At 40.7% G+C, this 22,485-nt stretch overlaps 1 pseudogene across 1 annotated transcript; it reads right to left on the bottom strand.

The window, feature by feature from the left end:
* Positions 1-13,955: 13,955 nt before the first annotated feature.
* Positions 13,956-17,711, bottom strand: LOC308241234 (RNA-binding protein PNO1-like; annotated as a pseudogene). The gene is made up of 4 exons: positions 17,664-17,711; positions 16,327-16,403; positions 14,699-14,978; positions 13,956-14,418 (listed from the first exon to the last, which is right to left on the bottom strand). The product of its transcript is annotated as an RNA-binding protein PNO1-like (transcript).
* Between the last annotated feature and the right edge of the window lie 4,774 nt (positions 17,712-22,485).

Genomic DNA, 22,485 nt, shown 5'->3' with positions numbered 1-22,485 from the left:
CAATAAATATGCAACTGAGAGGTAGAGATTGTTCATCTGGGTTAAGTTTTTTTCTTTCTAATTCTACAGAATCTGGCATAAAAATAATCTGAATTCATTTAGGAAAAGAAACTGCTTTGAGTAAGGGCAATGAATTTATTTATGCATATGCACACCTGCTTGGGGTTTTTAATAGGCATTCATGTCACCCCAAACTAATTTTTGCTTTTAAGAATTCAGCTACAGCCCTGGGTGAATGGCTCATTGGTTGGAGCTGTGGTTTGCTGCTCTGTTGACTAATGAGTTTGCCGACCACTGACCTAGACTCTCGATTCCAATAATTACAGGCTGTTGTTGTTCCTTGTGATTAATCCCCTACCCCAGTGGTCGGCAAACTCATTAGTCAACAGAGCAGCAAACGGTGGCTCGTGAGCTGCATGTGGCTCGTGAGCCGCAGTTTGCCGACCACTGGGTTGGAGCATCATCCATACACCAAAAGGTTGTGGGTTCAATTCCCAGTCAGGGCACATACCTAGGGTTTGATCTCAAGTCCGGGCATGTATGGGAGACAACCAATCAATGTTTCTCTCTCACATCAATGTTTCTCTCTCTCTCTCCCTTTTTCTCTAAAATCAATAAAACATGTCCTTGGGTGAGGATTAAAAAAAAGAATTCAACTGCTTATTTACAAATCTCTCCTTCAAAAGTAACCGAACTAACAAAGAAGAATCCTATATAATAAAAGGCTAATTGCAAATAGACCAAATGGTGGAAACAACCAGAACAACTGAACAACCGGTCACTATGATGTGTGCTGACCACCAAGGGGCACGTGTGGAACATGGTAGGCATTGGCCACGGTGGGATGGTGGAGCTGTTGAGCGGAGGTGCCAGACCAAGGTGGGGAACTGCTTGCTGTCATCGGGGCGAGCCTCTGGTGGTTACTGAAATTTCTTTGCTCCCACAGGCCGTGATCCCACCTGACACTCGCACCTGCTGCTGGCACCGGCCCCACTTGCACCCACAGCCGGTCCCGATCACACAGCGGGTGGGAGCAGTGGCTGCTGGCCCTGATCACCCCTGAGGGCTTCTCCACCTCCCCCTGCTCCTGAGGGGCGATCGGGGTAGCAGTCATTGCTCGCACCCACTGACAGCATCAGCCCCGCTCACACCTGTTGCTGGCACCAGCCCCAATCGCTCCGCTCTGTCAGTGGGTGCGAATGGGCCAGCGCTGTCAACACATGGGAGTGGAGGCAGTAGGAGCAAAGCTGCCGGCAGACAGTGGACCAGTGCTGTGGCAAGAGGGGCCGGTCAGGGGTGCAGTGGATGGGCCAAGACCCGCCTCTGTGCCTACCACAGCCTCACAGCCTACAGTTCCTTTCAAGGTGCACAGATTTGTGCACTGGGCCCCAAGTATAATATATGTATATGTATAGTTGCCTTAATTACTTAAAACTCTCCCAAATTTAGTGGCTTAAGACACCACAGTTTATTTAGTTCATGATTCTGTGAATAACTGGTCTGGTCTCACTGGGCTTAGTCGTGTGTCTGCAGTCAGGCCCCTGTCACCTAGGCTGCAGACTGGCTGACAAGTGGCGATGACTGAGCCAAGTATCTCTCACTTTCTGGCAGGATAGCCCAGGCTTGTTCACACAGCTGGTGGCAGTATCCCAAGAAAGAGAGTGGAAGAGTGCAAGGCCCTTGAACCCAAGGCCTGGAACAAACTGGTACATTCTCAGTTCTGCCACATTCTGTTGGCCAGACAAGCACAATGTTGGCCCACATTCAAGGAGTGAGGAAATATAGTCTAACTTTTCATGCAAGAGCTGCAAAGTCAAATGCAAACAGATACACTAGAAAAAGGAAGAGAAACTACTTAAGAGCACCTAGCAATCTACCACATAGGAAAAACATCTGAGAAATGAACCCTGAGATAGTTGAAGTTTGTTTCTTCACCTAGTACTAGCCAGGGAAGAAAGCAAAAGTCAGAAGTGTGTTCTGGAAAACAGGTCTCCCTAAATACTTTTTTTTTTTTTTTGCTTGCCCATCTCTGCTATCACTATTAAATATAGAGGTTTGAGAAAATAGTCATTTTTTAAAAACTGAAAGCTTCAATTTCTAAGCTCATTTATTTTCCAGTGGAAATAGTTTTTCTGAAAGAGGAAGTGTGTTGATTGCATTGAGAAGCACCAGCATCTTGTCCCCATGGTAACAGCATCTTAAATTCTCCAAGTGTTCACCACCTGGTGTTTTGAGGCCCAGTAGCCATATAGTACTATGTTATATAATGGGAGAGAAAGATTCTACATGCACCACATATACCACAGGTACAGTTTAGTATCAGATCAGAATGATGGTTTATGAAATAATGTGGTCCAATTGCCAATAACAGCAACAAAAACAACAATAATATAATATTTTTTTTCTTGTAGAAATACTTGGATAATTCTGCTATATTGGAGAAATACTTCTTTCAACAACTTAGGGATAGACTAGTATATATTAATGCTTTCAAGTATATCCCAGGATCAGGTTTTCGTGCATATGTGCAAATACCCAGCAATACATATACATATGCACACACACAATTCTTGAACTCTGAATTTAAACAAAAGTGATAGCTATAATAGGGCTGTTATTAGTTACTGGAATATTTGAAATGATTACTATTGACTTCCGATAGCCTTTTAAAGAAGATGTTTATGACATAGGATGACTAAATCACAAGATATTTGTGTGGGTGGTTGCCTTTTCATGGGGATTATTCTCTCTCCCAAATGCTTGTCACTGAGGCTTTAAAAATAAGAATTTAGATTCAAATCAAGCTACCTCTCCATGCAGTGATTTGGGGCATGCAAATGACAGACATTATACCTGTCTGAATCTGTGACTCCTGTTAAGCTGCGGAGGAACCATGAGAGAACAAATCTTTGCTCACTGTGGTAGCTGAATGGCTGCCATTGCCGATGAAACTGTAAATCAATTTTCTATTGTAAAAACCATAGTAATAGAATTCAGGAAAGGTGTGGGGGATGTTTATGAGTGAGTCACGAAGCAGGATTAGAGTATTCTTCAGGTTAGAAGCAGGAAACTCCTGGGTTGCTTGGAAAGGCAGACATGAGTTTTGAACTAAGAGACAGGTTTTCCTGGCCCAGGGATCTGGCACAAAGCAGCAAGTTTCCGGAATGATGTCATCTACCTGGAGGGGATACAGAAAGTGTGGGTTCTAGATCCTGACACTGACCACAAACAGTAGGCTATGACTTGTCCCTCACTGCGGGATGATGAAAGAAGTCAGAGTGGGCAGCAAGCTTTGAAAACTGTAAAGCAATGTACAGAGCCCTCTCCTCTTCCCTGGGGGCCTGTAGAGGGAGGAGAGAGGTAAAAGAGGGTAGGCAGAGGGTTAAAAAATAAAACACTGTTATGTGCACCTTCCTTTCCCAAGCTGCAGGAAAGCTGGCTCCGCTAGGGCTTGGAGACCTTAGACCTGAACAAGGGAATATTGAGTGGAAGAAAGAAACAGGGATTTATGTTCCTTCACAGTGTGCCTCCCAGGTCACTTGGCAACGGGATGGTTATCTGAGGCAAAGGAGTTTATGCTCAGAGGACTGGCTTCCTGTCCTCTCCATCTTAATTTCTTCTTAGCAAAACATACTGTGCACTACTGTGAGGACAAAGCAAGTTCCAAACACAATTCCAGGGCCCTCAGTAGGTGAAAGTCTGAACCTCATAACAATTGCCACTCTTTCCAGACCTCCTTTCTTCATCTCAGTTTGTTTTTATGTTTTTTTTTTTGTTTTTCCTTTCACACGCTGGGAAAGAGTGTTGTCTGATGCCATCTCCACCTTTGGAGCACTTGCTTTAATATATTAAAGATTTTCTTTGCTGGTATTTGGATTCCTTGGAATCCCTGGGATTCTAATTTCTAATCCAGCCTACGCAGTCTTATATAGTTTCTAGCTTCCATATGTCATTTATTCCTCATGACTACTAGTATTCTAGGATGAATATATTTCTGGGTTATGCATCCATATATAAAATTCCAAAATCCAGAAAGCTCTAAATTGGAAAGTTCTTTTAAACTTCCATAAAATTATTAAGAATTTTATACTCATTCAGTTTATTATTGGAACATTTTTATGAAGGAATCATATGTTTGCTTACTAAGCGCTATCCCCAACAGCATGGGTGTTATATAAAATTCAGTTTATGTACTACATTACTCTATATAATAAAATAATTCTAAAATCCACTTCCAAGGATAGCATGTAAGAGACTGTGAACATGTATTCTTTCCTGATTAAGGGTTGAAGCTGAGTTTCAATGAGATTCAGTGCCCAGCTTCAAGTCACATAACCAGGAAATGATGGATTTCAGTTTAGGTTTGTCAGACTATGGTGGTTTCTTTTTCAGCCACTTTCAGTGAATTTTTCTTTGGGATCAGGGAATTATATTCATGCACTACTTTTAAAAGAAAAATGAAAAAAAAACCTTTGAGAGCTGCAGCCACAGGTTGGCACTTGTTACCGAGCTAGCACTCACTCTGTAGAAGACAGGGAGAAATCCCCCGTGTTCTTTCAGTTTGCAGAGCCCGCTCATTCTGCACACCTTCTTTTTTAACATTAGTCCCTGGCTGACATACTGGCTTCCTGTCCTCTCCATCTTAATTTCTTCTTAGCAAAACATACTGTGCACTACTGTGAGGACAAAGCAAGTTCCAAACACAATTCCAGGGCCCTCAGTAGGTGAAAGTCTGAACCTTGTAACAATTGCCACTCTTCCCAGACCTCCTTTCTTCATCTCAGTTTGTTTTTGTGTTCGTTTGTTTTTCCTTTCACACGCTGGGGAAGAGTGTTGTCTGATGCCATCTCCACCTTTGGAGCACCTGCTTTTTAAAGGCCTGACTTTTCTTTTCCTCCCAATCACATGTCTAATCTTTGTGGATCAGGTGATTTCGTTGATTTAGTAGTGCATATTAAGGATTTCATGTATAATTACAGCTGTGTTTATTTCAGAAATGGAACAGTGTGTAAGGCAGAACTCACCTGTCATTGCTCAGGCGGCTGAAACAAAATACCTGACTGAGTAGTTTAGACAACAGACACAGTCTGGTAGCTGGGAAGACCAAGATCAAGGTGCTGGCAGATTTGGTTCTTGGGTCATCTCTTCCTGGCTTGCATTCTTCCCATGGCTGCTTTCTCACTGTGCTCATGTGGTGCAGAGAGAGAGTGCTGTGGTCTCTCCCTCTTAGTATAAGGCACTAATCCTATCATGGGGGCCCACATTCATGATCTCATCCACACCTAATTACCCTCAATGGCCCCACATCCAAATACCATTATGCTTGGGCTTAGAGCTTCAACATTCGGATTTGGGGATACAATTCAGTCCATAACATCATCAATTTAATATAATCACATTCTTTTAATATTTAAAAGTGCTATATATAGATACATACCTAGCCCTGGATTGGAAATAAAAAAAGTTAGGTTCTACTTCCTGCTTTGCTCCTGGAAACACACACACACACACACACACACACACACACACACACACACAACTTAATCTTTGGACTTTTGTTTTATAATATATTAAAGAATGAGATAGAACTGAATGGTCTCTATATAGCACCCCAGTTTAACTAATTTTGTCAAGAGAACAGTGTGTCTGTCACATGTATATCAGAACAACACAGAGGTAATAATATCTCTAAAGCACTTTTTTGTAACTTCACTTTTTCTTACTAATTAGTGATTTAGCCATCTTTTCTGGGTTGCTACAAGTAAATATTTTCCTAGTTCCACAGATTTTGGAGCCATTTTTTAAACTTCTGTTCATTGGATATTTTTATCATAGACAATAATTGTCTTTTTATTCGTTTTTGCATTTTTAATGCTCTAATTTTCTCCTTTTTCAAGTATTTCTGACTTTGTTCTTTTGGGGGGAAATTGATAGAGATTATACCGTGGTTAAAGTGGTTAGAAACAAATGTGATGAAAAGCCTATTCTTTTTTTAGAATACAATTTCTGTAAAATCTGCAGTTTTAAAATTAGACATTGACATGGTCCCCCTTTTAAAACTAAAGTGTGCTTTTAAAAATTCTTTCAGAGTGGGAAAAAAATCAAGCAGATATTATTTTTCCCCAAAAACACCATTTTCACATAGCCCTGAATATGTCATTTCAAAATGTATACAGAAATAAAATTGTCCTCTATTTAGGTTGGGTGTGACTTTGTCCTTTGTCTTTCTGTTACACTAGTCTGCAGTCCTTTGCTTTAACTTGGCCCACTCTCAAAGGTGCGATTGTGTGGCATCCAGGAGACCGTCCGCTCTCCTCCGCACAGATGCTCTGGGCCAGCATTAGGCCCCCGGACTCCTTTGACAAGGCCACGTCCCAGTGTCGATAGCTCTGAAGAGACTGCTGACCCCAGTTCAGATGACAAGATGTGCTGAGTCTCTGGGACAGCCATGGCAGGATGCTACTAATAACAGATAGCCCTGCTGCTGAGGAAGGAAACAGATGTGAGGGTGAGATTCAGGTGACAACCTGGGCATCACAGAGAAACAGGATGTGATGGAGGAGGGAGGAAAGTAAGCTGGCATTTGGCAGTATGTGCAGAGGCAAGACTTGAGCGTGGGCAGTGGGGGTTGTGTCTTCCAAAGATTTCTGACCTTCTGCCTGCCAACTTGGAATTAGATTTCTTGATGGAGGGGGGAGGGGGGAAGGGTGGAAAAGGCAGATGCCAAGAGAGATTATTGACCTGGCGACCAGACAGAAGGATGCTGTGGCTGGCACCTGAGGGAGAGAGGGACAGAGTGGTGCAGGCTGGAGCCTAACAGCAAAGGCTGTGTGCCAGAGTTTCGGCTTCCAGAGAGTGCCCTGAGGTGCTGGCCTCTTCTGTCCACAGGAGCAAGTAGTCTGAAATGAAAGAAGAAAAATGACATTTAATATCTTTGAATAGATTTTAAGGTTGGCATTCAGTAGTATATTGAGCTGCCTTTCTATGATCTGAGAAGCATAACCCCTTGTAACTACTACTATTTTAAAAAAATCCAACAATATTGCCTTATTTCCAAGATCAAGATGGTACAGTTTGACTCCTGGCTTCTCCATCCCCAGCAGTGAATACTAAGCGAGTTTTCCACGTCCCAAATGTTGACCCAGAGTGGTACCAGCTGCTGGGAGACCGGGCTTACTGATTCTGTTAGAACACAGTTTTGTTGCCACATCAATCAGGAAACTTTAAATGTAGCAGCATCCTTCCAGAGTTTTGCTCTCAGCTTTCACACCGAGCATTTCTCCAGTTTCACTGTCCTATATCACCATGTGCCACTAGATGTTGCTGTTACTCCTGCTTTGTGTGAGGCACTGGGAGCAGTCAGCCCGCCCTGTGCATGCAGGGGGAGCAGTTTTCAGAGGGGGAGGATGGGCTGTCTGTGCAGATTTAAGTGTAAAGACCTCTTTACCTGGCATTTTCATTGAAAAACAGACACTCCATATGTTGTTATTTGGTTGCTATTTCCTTTTTCCATTTTTTAAAAGAGAGAGACTGAATTAAAAGCACTTCTCCCACCAATGTACCTTCCCCTTTAATCTTACTAAGTCTTACTTCTCCTTCCTAATGTATTTTTCAGCTCAATAATATACAGATTGTTTATTAGCAAATTAAGAAAATCACTCTACTATGGCTATTCAGAATCTATATGTGGACTCCAAATGTTTCTCTTCTAATTTATTCCAAATCTTAGAGACTTCAAAGGGAATATCTAATTTCCTTAGAAAAAGTGATGTAATCCTAACCTCACTGAGGAAAAGACCCCATGAGGCCACATAGCAAGTCATAGCTAAGGATTCTATTTTTGTGACTGCACTCGGATACATCCTTAAACCGAAGGGATAGAAGTTGCCATGAGTTTCAGGCTGTTGAATGGTGGTGTTAGACACACAAACTGTTTTCCTGTTAAATTTCCTTTTGTTGTATTAAGTATTGAATGCAAGTATATTGTTTAAGTTGTGGTTATTTGATTAATATATACCTGATCATTATTTGATCATGAAATTAAATAGGATGTCTAAATACCAATGCACTTATAAAATTACTTTTTTAAAACAGATTATGAATAGTATTGTTCAGCACTAAGTGAGTTTTCCATGTCCCAAATGTTGACCCAGAGCGATATCATCTGCTGGGAGACAGGACTCACTGATTCTGTTCTAAGTTTTGTTGCTACATCAACCAGGAAACTTTAAACGTAGCAGCATCCTTTTAGAGTTTTGTTCTCAGCTTTTGCCAAGCAAACATTATTTTATTATAGTAAATGACAGCCAGTAATAAGGAGATAACATTAAAATAAAAAAAAAGAGAAAAACCTTACAAAATATACCTTTAAAAGCAAATGAAGGCTATACTTGATTTGTTGTTACAAAAATGAATCAAATTGTTCTTTTTCAAACTTCATCTCTTGCCACTTAATATTGTGTCTTTAATTGTTGACTGCCCCAAACAGTAACTAAGCAAATTGACCACTGAACTGGAATTCCACCACTCTGTTTTCTCTTTAGCTGTGATGCCACAGGGTTTATAGATTACTCTGCACTGCAGTTTTATAACCTGGAGCTGACTCTCAGCTGCGGACCAAATGCCAACCCTGATTCAGGTTGGGAAAATAGTTCCTGAGTTGCAGTTGCAATGGACATATTTGATGTCATTTTAAGAGTAATTGAGTTAGTCTCCCCTTTCCTGTTCCTGCTCCATCTGCTCCTCCTGCTCCTGCTCCTCCTTCTCCTCCTCCTACTCCTCATCTTCTTCCATTCTACTGACTTCTCCCTTCCTCTCTCCCCACTTCTTTCATTTCTATTTCCCTTCTCTTCCTTTCTTTCCCCTCCTGCCTCTGTTTGTTTTCCATACGTGTGATGCTATTTTTTTTGTAGAATTATATTAGAGAGAGAATCATGATCACATCCATGTTAGTCTCCTATGGCTCCTGTAACAAACTACTGCAAACCTGGTGGCTCAAACAACATGCACTTGTTCTCCCACAGACCTGGAGGTCAGAAGTCTGAAACCAGTTTCCTGGGCTGAAATGAAGGTTCCTAATTTCAGGGCTGTGCTCCTTCCAGAAACCCTAGGAGAATGTTTCCATGCCATTTCCCCTGGTTTTAGAGCTGTGTTCCTTGCATTCTTTGGCTCAAGGACCTCCTTCAAAGCCAGCAGTGTGGCATCTTCAAATCTCTCTGTGCTAAATCTCTCTTTGCTTCTCTCTTGGCACAATTCTGGTCACATTTAGGGCTCATCAGATAACCCACATTAATATCCCAATCTAAAGACTCTTGTATTTGCAAAGTCCCTTTTTCCATGTAGGGTAACAATATAGGTTCCAGAGATTACGACTTTTATATACTACTTGGGACCTGTTATTCAATCAACCATATTTACTAGCTGTGTCTTTGACAATTTATTTATCACATTTCTTGCCTAACAGTGTTACTGTGAGGATTTAATAAGAAAATGCTTGCAAAGTACTTAGCAGAATGCCTGGCAGAGACTATATCTATTTTAAGTTAAAATAATTTAAGTGCTAATAAATACTGTTCCTACTATTAAGTATAATTATCTTAAAGATCATCCAGTTCTTCACCTTTATGGTACTTCAATCTAGCTTCTGTCCTCTACTAAACATTTACTACTCTACTAAAACATTTATTTCAAGGTCACCCATTGTTCTCCTCCAGCTGGTAAGGTTCAAAGACCAATTCTTGGACTTCATGTAAATAACATTTAATACAGTTGACCACTCACTTTACTTAGAAATACTCTCTTTACTTGGCTTCTGCCATATCAAAATTTTTGGTTTTCTTCTTTCTTGACTAGATATTTCTCTCTGTTTCTCTTGCCATCTCCTTCTTCAACCCACCACCAATGTTGGCATTTCTAAAAATTCTGTTTGTCATGAGTGCTCCTTGTCTTCTTCACACTGAGGTGAGGAGTAGCATGGCATGCTGGATGAGCTTAAAGATAGGTAGGGGATGGGAGTGGCATGGGATGCAGCTGGAGTGGTGGTGTGGGTCAGATTTTGCAGTGATTAAAGACCCTTCTGATAAAGATTTTGGCTTTAATTTAAATGGGATGCCCTGGGAGGCTTTGAAATTGGTATGCTGGGTGGGTGTTATCAGTGAATTCCTGAGTTCTTTCCTCTCTATGAGATCTACAACTGATGTCCTCCTTCCTGAAACCTGCTGAACCATTGAGCCAGCATATTGCCTGATAGTTCTGGGATTGAATAAAGAAGCAGGCGAGAGCCTGGTCAGTGTTGCTCAGTGGTTAAGCATTGACCCATGAACCAGGAGGTCACAGTTTGATTCCCTGTCAGGGCATATGCCTGGGTTGCAGGCTCAATCCCCAGTAGGAGGCATATAGGAAGCAACCAATCAATGATTCTCTCTTATCATTGATGTTTCTATCTCTTTCCCCTCTCCCTTCCTCTCTGAAATCAATAAAAACATATATTTTTAAAACTAGGAGAGAGATAACAGAGTGGAGTGACAGAGGTTCAGTCCTATTTCCTACACTTAATAAGGACATGTGAGTTTCCTATGTGTTGGAAAGCACCACTATTTGTGGCTGTAACTTAGGCTGTGTTGCAAGTACCATTACTGTTCTGGGTGAGAGCACTAATGTTGAGCTGATGTTGAGGTGGGAAGTATGAGACTTGGCTTTAGCCTGGTCTCCCAGCCAAGGGACCATGTAGAGGGAGACCCAAAGTACCCTCCTAAGATCCTACAAGGAGCCAACACTTGATATCTCTTTCAAAGGTGGAATTGAAAAGCAATCAGTGTCCAACAGAAAAATAGCAACAACTAAAAGAAAGAGAATGGTGGATTTTCCACCAGGCATTGTGGTCATTCAAGTGATCAGATGTCTCCCCACCTCCTTTCACTGCCACTGAAATCTAGATATGCTACTTCTGGAGACCACATCCCTTCCTCCCCACCCCAAACACTTCCAGGCAGTAGTGTGTCCTGCTTTTGCGGACAAGGGTGAAATGTAAGATATGAGATAATCTTAACCAAAACTGAAGAAATATTATAAGGGTGGGCTGAGAGATCTTTAAGGCACTTGTACTTAGGTGAAATGGAGATCAAGGGGGACATTTGATAGGTATTGTTTGGGGAAACTGTAAAATGACTCCAGATTTATACTTCCATGACTCCTTAATCAAACCAAGTAAAGATTTATTATTTAATTTTATCAATATTTTGATATGCATAACAAAAATTTGAGTTATATGTTTCTATTCTCACAGTGCGGATGGTAAGAGAAGGTTTCATGAAGTTAAGTGACTTTCTAAAGGGCACAGAGCTAGCATGATGCAGATCAGGGTTGGAACTCTCACCTCCCTGACTTTGAAGCTTGTGCCCTTTCTACCCCACTGTACTGCTCCAATACCATACCTTTAATGTCATGTCATGGCAGTGGCCAGTTTAAATAGCGTTAAAAATAAATAACTGTTCCTGATATTGCAATGTGACACGAATCAAACCGCCTAAAGTTGCAGAGGGTAGAATGATGCCAATAACTGACTAACTCTGGCAAAATGACAATTTCAATTTTGAAGTTAAATTCTGCTAAGACTACAAGCAGAACTATGATATGGTTCTTCTTCATGTGTTCTCCATCAGATAAACCTGGGTTACCTATTTTTGTGTTGTCTATTACAGTGGTCGGCAAACCGCAGCGGCTCGCGAGCCGCGGTTTGCCACTCCGTTGACTAATGAGTTTGCCGACCACTGGTCTATTACACATGCCCTGTTTCTCCCTTCTCCATCCCCAAAACTCCCCTTCTTGCCTTTAGAATATCAACTCAATGACCTCATTCACTTTCTTTTCTGATATTTTATCAGAAACCTAGAACCAGGGCTTGGCACATAATAGGCCCTCCTTTATTTATTTATTTATTTATTTATTTATTTATTTATTTATTTATTTTAGTGAATGAAACAGAAAGTGATTCTTAAGCTACCACATAAATTCTACCTTAAAGAGTAAGTGGCAAAGAAGGAGGAGAAAAAGATGTTATGGACTGAATGTTTGCCTTCCCTCAAATTCAGATGTTGAACTCCATTCCCTTGTTATTTGATGGTATTAGGAGGTGGAGCAGTTGGGTGATAATTAGGACTAGATGAGGTCAAAGGGGAAAACCCTAATACATGGAGATAGTGCCCTTTCAAAAGCCACGAGAGCACCAGCTTTCTCTCTCTACCAGTATTTCACCATGTACAGGTAAAATGAGGAGTCAGCTGTCTCATCACCAGAACGCGACTATGCTGGCAACTGGGAGAAATAAATGTCTGTTGTTTATAAGCTATCTATGGTAGTTTATTTATTTGTTTATTTGTTTATTTATTCTCATCTGAGGACATGTTTATTGATTTTACAGAGAGAGGGAAAGGGCGGGGAGAGAGAGAGAGAGAGAGAGAGAGAGAGAAAGAGAGAGAGAGAGAAACATGATGAGTTGCCTTCTGTATGTGCCCCCACCGGGATAAACCCACAACCTATGTACCCTGACAGGAAATTGAACCCACCACCTTTTTGGTGTACCAGATGACACTCCAACCTACGGGGCCACTCAGCCAGGTCTATGGTAGTTCATTATAGCAATCTGAACAGACTAAAACAGAGAGGGAAGAGGAGAAAATAAGTATAGCTCTCATCTGGTTATTCAAGAGTCAACAGACCTGGTTACACAAGCATGCCACTGCTGGCCAAGGTAGCCTTCATAATGGTTTTGGTGACTTCCATTCAAACTCTGTGATATGAGTGTTATTATAAAAACCTAGCTACAGCAAAATTCTTTTCCAAATGGCCTAGCCAGGTGCTGATCTGCTTCTCACCTGGCCTAGAATTTCAAAGACATATGTCACTTATTTGTGTAGATGGTGTCCTAGCTTGTGCCAAAGTGAGACTTAAATAGAGAGTATAAATGGTAAATCAGCAAGTTTGCCAGAAATGTCTCTCCAGGGGGACCAAGCGTCTTCTTTGGGAGAACATTTATTCTCAAGGGAATTTAATTTTGACCTATTAATGAAGACATTGTTTGAGTGGAGGAACCTATGATCTGTTTCTTTTTTTCCTCATGTCAACCTTGTGATATAGGTCTTTAAGTTTAATTTTATAAGTGGCCAAACAGGTACAAAGATTAGTCTTTTTGGCTCACACAGTGTAGCCAAACTGCTGCTTATGACCTGATTCTAAAATAGTCACATAGCACCCAATATTAGGGTCATGATTCAGAGAGTTAATTATTTCTGAAAGAATTATTTCTGCCCTAGCCGGTTTGGCTCAGTGGATGGAGCGTCTGCCTGCAGACTGAAGGGTCTCAGGGTCGATTCTGGCCAAGGGCACATGCTTGGGTTGCGGGCTTGATCCCCAGTAGGGGGCATGCAGGAGGCAGCCGATCAATGATTCTCTCTCATCATTGATGTTTCTATCTCTCTATCCCTCTTCCTTCCACTCTGAAATCAATAAAAATATTTAAAAAAGAATTATTTCTGAGATAATTCTTTCATTACAACTCATACAGAAGAAACGTTTATAAGTTTATTAGTAAAGGACTTAAAAATTCATACAGAAAAATAAGAATTTCCTCTGCAAATGAGAGAATTAGAAACTATGCTAATATGCTACATGTAATTTAAAATAAAAATAAATTATAATTCATGTTTAAGTATAATAATGGTACTAAATTTTGATACTTAAATTATCCTCAAAGCTGTACAATGATTACTATCAAACTCTTCTGTTTATGCTTCTGGCTGAGAACTAAAGAAGGGACTGAGGCTTAAAGTGACTGGAAATTCTTCACGTTATTTATTTATTTATTTATTTTTGTATGTGTGTGTTTTGCAACCACTTGCAGAGGGTAAACTCTTTTTCTCTAGAGTCCAAAGATAAGAGAAAAAGTCTCTGATTTGCAATCAGAATCGATCTGCTGCTCTACCAGCCACAGCCCAAATATTGCCATAATCTTTGATGGAGGATCCCCAGGAGGAAGTTGCAAAGGGGAGTTCTTGCCATCTTGATGCTTTGGAAAGACCCAGGGATGTGAACTTTCACATTGGCTGAAACTATCCCTGCATATGTGTCACATTCTTTGTGGTGAATTTAGTTTCTTCCTCTTTGCCAGCAATTCTTCCTGTTGCCCTTGAGGGGTGGTGTCCCATAGACGCTCCACATGTGTAATTTCAAAAGCCTCTAAGAAGAGGTCATCCAACCTAATGAGGGCAAGGGTGCCCTCCACCTGAAACCCGAGAATAAAGGCTTTTGTCAGAGCACTAATATCCTTTCGGGTTCTTTACAAGTTTTGATTTCTACATTCCTGGATTTCAAGTTAAAGCGTATCTGAAGTTTCAAATGTTCTACAATAGGAATAAATATTTTCAAGCAGTTCTTTCTTTTTTTAATTCCTCACTGAAGGATATATTTTTTATTGATTGTTTTTAGAGAGAGGGAGAGAGAGAGAGAGAGAGAGAGAGAGAGAGAGAGAGAGAGAGAGAGAATAAGAATGAAGAAGAAAGACACATTTATTGGTTGCCTTTAGTACATGCCCTGACTGGAGATTGGACCTGCAACCTAGGTTATGTGCCCTGATGGGGAATCAAACCCCAAACGCTTGGGTATACGGAGGATGCTCTAACTAAATGAGTCACCTGTCCAGGACCAACCAGTTGTCTTTTAATGGTGTGTATCAGGTAGCTGGGACTGGAATTTTCCTTGTTTCTTCTTTCCCATCCAGGAACCTGTGCCTTGAGAGGGGTGGGAAGACAGGCCCCTTTGAGTGGGGCCTTCTCTGAGTACATGCAGCCCACATCTGCCCTCCCCACTTGGACAGCTCCTCAGCCTGCCCTTTCTTCGACCTCTGACTATCGTGAGTGACCTGGGTGAAACCATCCTCAGCCCCAGCGCTCTGTGCCTCCCCAAGAATCTTCAACACCCATGACCTGTTTTTTATGTAACTCCTATTAAACACATGTCAGAGTCCTGGGGTGGTTGTGGATGTGTTTAGCAAAGAGGAGATTTGAAGAATACTAAGTGAAAAGCTATTGGACTCAAGTCAGTGTAGGATATTGAGATTCAAGCAACCCTACTCTGAGATCCCTTCATAGAGGATCCAACCCTATTAATGCAACCAGGGTAGCCCTTGAATAAACTCATCAGCGATGGTAGTCATTCATGAATCCATGTGAAACACCTCCCAGAAACTCCCAAGAGATTGTGGAGGCAACTGAAAGATAAAGGCTGTCGCGTTTTTACTGTTGTCAGTGACATTTTCCAAATAAGTTTACTTAGGTGTTTAAAGAAATAGCGACTTTTCAAAACTCAACAGTCCACATTCTGCCCAAAGGCAAAACATGTAATTATAATATTTTCCCGATAAACTCAGTCACCTTCATGCTTTCTTTATGGTTTTATATATTCACTGAGTTAATTCCAACTTTTCCTCCTCTTTTCCTGCTTTCTCCTCAAAGAAGTATCAATGTTCTGGAGTCAGAATGAGGCATTAGGTCCAAGCTGCCCTTTCTCTCATCCAGGCATCCACAAACTGGGGTGTCACTCGTCCTGTCTTTGGCCTTTGGCTGTTGCTCACCACTGCCATCACCGGTTTCAGTGTTATCATCTGGTGGCTGGCTGCAAAGTTCTCTGCTGCAGCCGGGAGCCTTGTCACAACCGTAGATACTTCAAGTCTCCCCTTCAACTGTTCTGTATCACTCTGGGGTCTAGGGACATGGGGCTTCTCTTCCATGCCATTCCTGGCTGTCTGCCTTCCCTTTGACTGTCTCAGGCTCTTTGCTACAGAAACCAATGTTGTTCTAGTTTAGCAATACCTGGGACACTGCATAGTGCTTGGAGTTCTAGCACTCAGTCCCTCTTCAAAACCCCACCTAGGAAGAGAATATATCTCCCTTTCTCCCAGATTCCCAAATACTTCTGAGGGTTCTATTGTTATCTCCCACTCCGGAGGTAGTCAAGTTATTTGTTGATTATACACTAAGTTGGAGACTTAAGACCAAGTACGTATAACACATTTAAAACTGAACTCTCGATTTCAACTGTTTCTCTTCCAGTCTCCTATTTCAGAAATTGGCACCCCATACACAATGGGAGTTATCCGTAAGTAAGTCCTGCCTTTCATCCATTCTCTGCATTCACTCTAATACAAATCTTGTCAGCTCAGCTTCTAAAATATATCCTGAGTATGACTATTGTTCATCTCCAGTATGACCATATAACCACCACCACTTCTAGATGGTTCTATTACAACAGACTTCTTTATCTTTCCTTATTTACCTTTGTTTCTCTAATCCGTTTTCCACAAAGCAGACAGAATTTTTAAAAACAAAAAATGTGAACATATCCTCCTGTAGCTTCAAACAAGCAGAACAGAAACAGACTCATAAGTGCAGAGAACACTATGACAGTTGCCAGATGGGAGGGAAGTTAGGTGGATGGGTGAAAAGGGTGAAGGGCTTAACAAGTACAAATTGGTAGTTACAGAATAATCATGAGAATGTAAAGTATAACATAGAGAATATAGATAGTATTATAATAACTATGATGCCAAACAGCTACTAGATTTATAAGAGTGATTAGTTAATAAGGTATACAATAGCTAATTGTTATCTGTGGGGTGCCCTCTGTTATCAGTGTAAGTGGAGTTCTTGGGGGTGCTGCTGGAAAAGGAATTTCCTGAGGCTCCTTTGGGAAGATGAGGTATTGTGGAAAGCTTTATTGATGATGTAAAATTAAGAGGGTTTCTTTCCAAAGCCCCATCTTCTTCCATTTGGCCCTGGAAGAAGTCCAATCTTATCTTCAGAAGGGCAAGAATTAAAGTCACTGCTTTGAGTCTCCACTCCATATTAAAGCACAGTCCACTCCAGCATCTGGCTAACTTAGCTTGTGTTCCCAGCTGTAGTCCATTGTGTGTGGGGTCTGTATGGCCATGGGCCATGAGGCTGCTTAAGGCCACATGGTGGGCTAGCATATGGGCGAGTGCTGGCTGTGGAGCAAGAGAGTGCAAGGAAGCAGGGACTAAGCAAGAGAGAGAAATTCTTTGTCTGGAGATTATACCTGGGAGTTTTTCTAGTTAACCCTTCAGGATTTTGCATGCTTGCAGTACCTCTACCCCTCTGAGCCAATTATCTTTTTCCCAGGTTAGACTGATAGGCAAGCACCCTCCCTACGTCATCCCAACTTCCTGTGCATACCCCTATCTCCCCCTTTGTTGGATTCCTTCCCCCAGTAATTTGCAGGAAATGGACTGGTGGTTCCATGGGGAGTGTGAAACTGCAGCTTCCTGGTGAAGCTGCCCAGATGACCATGCTTATAATGTCTGGTCTCCCCTTTGCTCTCTTTCTGTTATCAATATTGACCAGCTAGTTATGATGATAACATAATCACTGGGTTGTACAACTGTAATTAAAAATAAAAAATTATTTTTTTAAAAAAAACCTTGTTAATGGCTTTCCATTGCACTTTGTACAAAATGAAAACTCTCTACATTGATTGTGATGTTGGCACATTCTCATTTACTCTTTTCTAATCAAGTCTCATTTTTCTTCTTATCTTCCTTGCTCTAGTCAGACACTGCCCTATAAGTTCCTAGAAAGGGGTAGCTTTTTCCTTACCTCAGGGCCTTGCCCATGCTCTTCCTTCTTCCTGGAATGCTCCCCCATGCGCCCTTTGTGTGGCTGACTCCTCATCCCTCAGGTAGGTCTTGGCTAAATATTATGCTCTTTTCTATTATTTCTATTATTCTTTCCAACAACACTTAGAGAAAGTGCAAACATGTGGTAAACAAATTCTTGCTGGACCATCCAGAAACAAAGGAACAGGGAAGAAATAGGCTTTGTAAGATTTTTCCTGTCCTATCACCTATGGGCTAATTCATATGTGCTAAGATGAATATGCTAGGGTGATTATAATCAGATTCCCTTCCTGAAGCAGGCTTTTCTATCTGAATTCCTTTAGGCAGGAAGGGGAGAGTCAAAAGTTCCTTCGGTGTCTTTTGTTTCTTAATAACCCCTTAAAATCAATACCCCAAAAGGCACATTTTGGGGTGGCAAAACTTTGGTCTCCCTCAGTGACTTGGCCAAGTCATTATTGTCTCTGTGCTCAGGTTCTTCATCTGTAAAGTGAGGTCTTAATAGTATCAACCTTATAGGGCCGTTTTCGGGATGAAATGTTTTAACTGGATTAATATGTGCACAAATGCCGGGCACGCAGCATGTACTATGTGTTAACTATTATTAGAGGAGAGATGATAGGTACGGATCATTGTCAATGGAGACCTAAGGAAGGACTGCAGCATGGCAAGTGCAGGCCCAGGGCCTGGGCCCTAGTCAAGGGAAGGCACAAGGTACAATAACTAAATCAGAGAGACAGCCTAGAAGAGGGGCAGTCACATTATTTCTGAAAGACAGAGGCCAGGAAGGCTGTTACCAAATGGAGGCACCATCAAAAACAATGAATCTCTTGCCTGATTGCACCTGTGGTTTGCCTGGGGCTGTCTTTCATTGGCAGCAACCAAACTGTTCGTGATTTTGGCAGGGATTTATGAAACTGATATTTTTGAATTTGTTTTTCTCCATGAAAACACACACACACACACACATACACACACACCTCGATTAACAATCATAAAGAGGGAAATGTGCATGCTTGCAGACCTGTGGTTTGCAAATTACTTACAATTCTCATATTACTGTCTGCCACCCAAATACCTCAGCCTGACAAGATCAGAGCTCCTGTCATCCTTTTACATTTAATTTTAATTTACATGAAACAGTATTCTTCCTGCTCCATTTCTTCCAATTCTTTACTTCTCCTCCCTGTTCATTTCTCCTTATCACTTCAAAGTTACTCCTTTCAGCAATGTCATCTTCTTTTGCAGTGATGTGCTTCACCTTTATACGTCTAATAAATGCATTATTTTCATTTCAAGCTTATGTCCTCTGGGGTCACACTTCTTAGCTGTAGAATTAAACTTAGACAAAATAATAAGCTGACTCTATAATAGAGACTATTTCATTTTTCTTAATATTCATGTTGGCCTAAATTTCTTTATTTTGGAAGGTTTTATTTTGAATTAAATTTAGAAATATGGGAAGCACTGGAGAACTTATGAATCACTCTTTCTCCCTCCCCCAATCCCTATCTGCCTCTCCTTCCCCTCCTCTCTTTCCTTCTCTCTTTCCTTCTTTCCTTTTCCATGCCTTGACATTATACCTATGACATGAAATCTATAACATAATGTTTGTATATTTTGTGTACCCTGGTTTTACTAACAGATTTACAGGTGTTTTTTAAAAAACTAAAAATATTTGTTGAGACACAAAACCCTGCACTAGAGAGTAATTTTACCATAGGCCGTTTTCCTTACTTGAAATAAATTGACAATGCACAACCTTAGGGACAGACCTTTCCTTTCTTTTTCAGCTCAACCACATGCATTTACAAGCTATCACTTTTAGAGACTGAATACTGTCCTGGATGAATCATAAACTCACTCAATTTGGTAATTTTTTATGCTTTTATGTGCTTGCACCGGAACTACACATTTTATCAATATTTATTGCCTTCATAATTTTTCTGCTCTGGAATGTGGGAACACCCAGTGCTCTGATTTCTTCTTTCTAGTAAATTCAGGTCAGCTTTGGCTCCCATTTCAACTCTAACTCTTTGCCAAAGGTCACCACATCCTTCATATCACATGTTGGAAGTTCTTACTGAGAGAGTTTACTTTTGCTAATTCATTTTTGCCTCCAAGAGACGATGGCTACTATTCTTTTGAATTACTGCATCCATTTTAGAAAAGGAACTAATTATTCTCTACTTAACAAGGAATATCCTGTGACTGATACAGCTGGATTCATGTAAAAATGCATAAGTGGTATTGAGGAGATTATTTTCTCCAACAAAGTATAATTTCAAAAGTGATTTAAATGGGACATAAGTACTTAAGTGATTTAAGTACTTATGCATATGGTTGCTTTTATAGCTAATGCAGATTTCTTACTTTTATTAGTGATATTACCAAGTGCCTTATACTTAGCAGGTTCTCAGTAAATGTTTCTTGATATTAACAGTTTTCCAATTCCTTTTTAAAAAAAGATTTTTTATTGATTTTTGGAGAGCGAGGAAGGGAGAGGGACTGCCTTCTGCACGTACCTTACCTGGGATGGAGCCCACAATGGGACTCAAACTGGCACCACCAATTCCCACCCCCCACCCCCCACATGCCCAGGATGACACCCAACCCTCTGAGCCATACTGGCTAGGGCCCAACCCTAACTTTTGTGATAGCTCTTGAAAGATTTACATGGTGTTTAGAAGTGTAAGTATGTACATAGGTATAGATCTTGTGTTTTCTAAGGTGATATCATGGCTGGTGACTTGATAACTGTGTTGATGTGACCCCCAAAGACTACAGTTTCATCAGCATTCCTCTCCCTACTACATAAGGACGTGTTTATGTGCCCTGACTTGTAATCTTTCCTTCAATTACAAAGCTTTGCTTCTGTCTTGCAGGGCACATGCTTTGCTGCACTGTAGGATGTTTTGTGACAATTATAAATTTACTTCTGAATTTTCTGCATTACCGATTCCACTTCAGTGCACTAAAACTGGCTGCAATTTAAAAAAACCATATATTTTGTGTATGCTACCCATCCCAGCATGAATGGTTGGCAGATAACAAATTTTCCATGTTATTGACTTTGGTGAGCCTCATCACTGCTGTGAAAGGGAATTGTAGTTAAGAAAATTACTCTCAAAATTTCATCAGAATAGAGGACTCCAGATAGAAACCTGGTATGGAAATAGCAATGATCACTGTCTCCATTGATTCATTGTTTCCTTCATTCAAAATCTTTAATCAAGCATTTATTAAATGCTTATCATCAACCAGGGCTTCTTCTTGGGATTATTTTCCTTTTATACCTAATTTTTATTGAAAAGACCTTTTATTTTACAATTTAAGCAGGATTTTGTTTGATTTGGGTCATGTTGTTTACATGATGAACCTTTAGAGTTAGAGTGGATTTAAGTGATTGTTAAGAAAACAGGTTAAGATGCTGGTGGGGCATTCATAGGGGTCTATTTGTCACAGCATAGGAAGGTCACTGCAACACCTTCCCGTGGGACCTCCCAGTTGGGTGGTGTTTAATTGAACACCAGATTTACAATTCCTAAAGCTACACCTGGACCTGATGCTATACCTGGCTGTTCACAGCTTCATTGCAATGTGAGATGTCTACTTCTCTCCAAACTGCATGATTCTATGATTCTGAGAACAAATCTTTAGAATTGCTGTCAACTTCTAGTTATATATTATTTATAGAAATTTTTGAAACCTGATGCAGGCTCCTAATTTTACTTGTTTTCTGTAGGCAAATTAACATTTCAGAATAATATGCACCATATAAAAAGAATGTAATAATTAGATGTGAAGTTTTTTTTTTAAAGGAAGTTCCAGTATCAGAATTTTCAGCACATGTTGAAGCTTCTAGATGACCCATGGGGTATATTTTTTGATGCGTAGAGAGTAGCCCATGCTACAGGGCTGGGACCAACATGTAGTACTATTTCAATTCTTTGGTAATAAGAAAAGAATTAATCAGAAAACCATCATTTCTGAACAAAGATACTTCTAATGTATTGAAACACTCTGCCAATTCTCTAATGCCCTCTCCTCATAATTCTTTTGCAAAAAATATCCAGTCACCTAGCTTCAATGCTGCTTTTATTTGTTCTGGCTGACCACAGTGACTATCAAGTGAGAAGCTGAATCAAGAGGCAACCTAGTAGGAGACATTTGGTCCACAGTCCCACATTAACAATGGTGGCAGAACCCCGTGTTCACCAGAATATACATTCCAATGAGATTTAGGCCAGAGCTATGTGTCTTAGACTTTAATGTGCATGTGGATCAGCTGGGGACCTTGTGAAAAAGCAGATTTTAACTTAATATGCCTGGAGTGGGGTCTAAGATTCTGCATTGCTACAAGTTTAGCACTTGAACCAAGTCTAGAGGAGGAGAACACTTAAAAAAATAGGCCCTAAGTATTATGAGTTCTAGATGAATTGATAGACTTAGATTTCCATGCAGAGGAATTGAACTCAAAGAGCATGTCCACTGACATTCTTATGCTTAGTGGACCCAGAATTCTGGGAGTACTAAAGTCTTCATTCTTAGGAGTGCTGAACTTGCACAGGGCCTGGAATTACTTTATGTTTCCATTCTCTGGAATGTTGCACAGACACAGCTTAGATGGGTGGAGAAAGCAGTGCCTGCATTCAGAAGGACTGAGTCTGAGCCCAGCTTTGCCTCTGCTTGGTTCCATGAGCTCTAAAAAGTCATAGATCCTCTTTTGAATCTATGTCCTGTGTATAAATTACAGTAACAGCCAAATACAACTTTATAGGATTGTTTTTATATCAAATATGAGA

This window comes from Plecotus auritus, assembly GCF_963455305.1.
Source record: "Plecotus auritus genome assembly, chromosome: 2".
NCBI lineage: Eukaryota > Metazoa > Chordata > Mammalia > Chiroptera > Vespertilionidae > Plecotus > Plecotus auritus.
The sequence above is the reverse complement of the archived record's forward strand: the minus strand, read 5'-3'. Positions and strand labels throughout refer to the sequence as shown.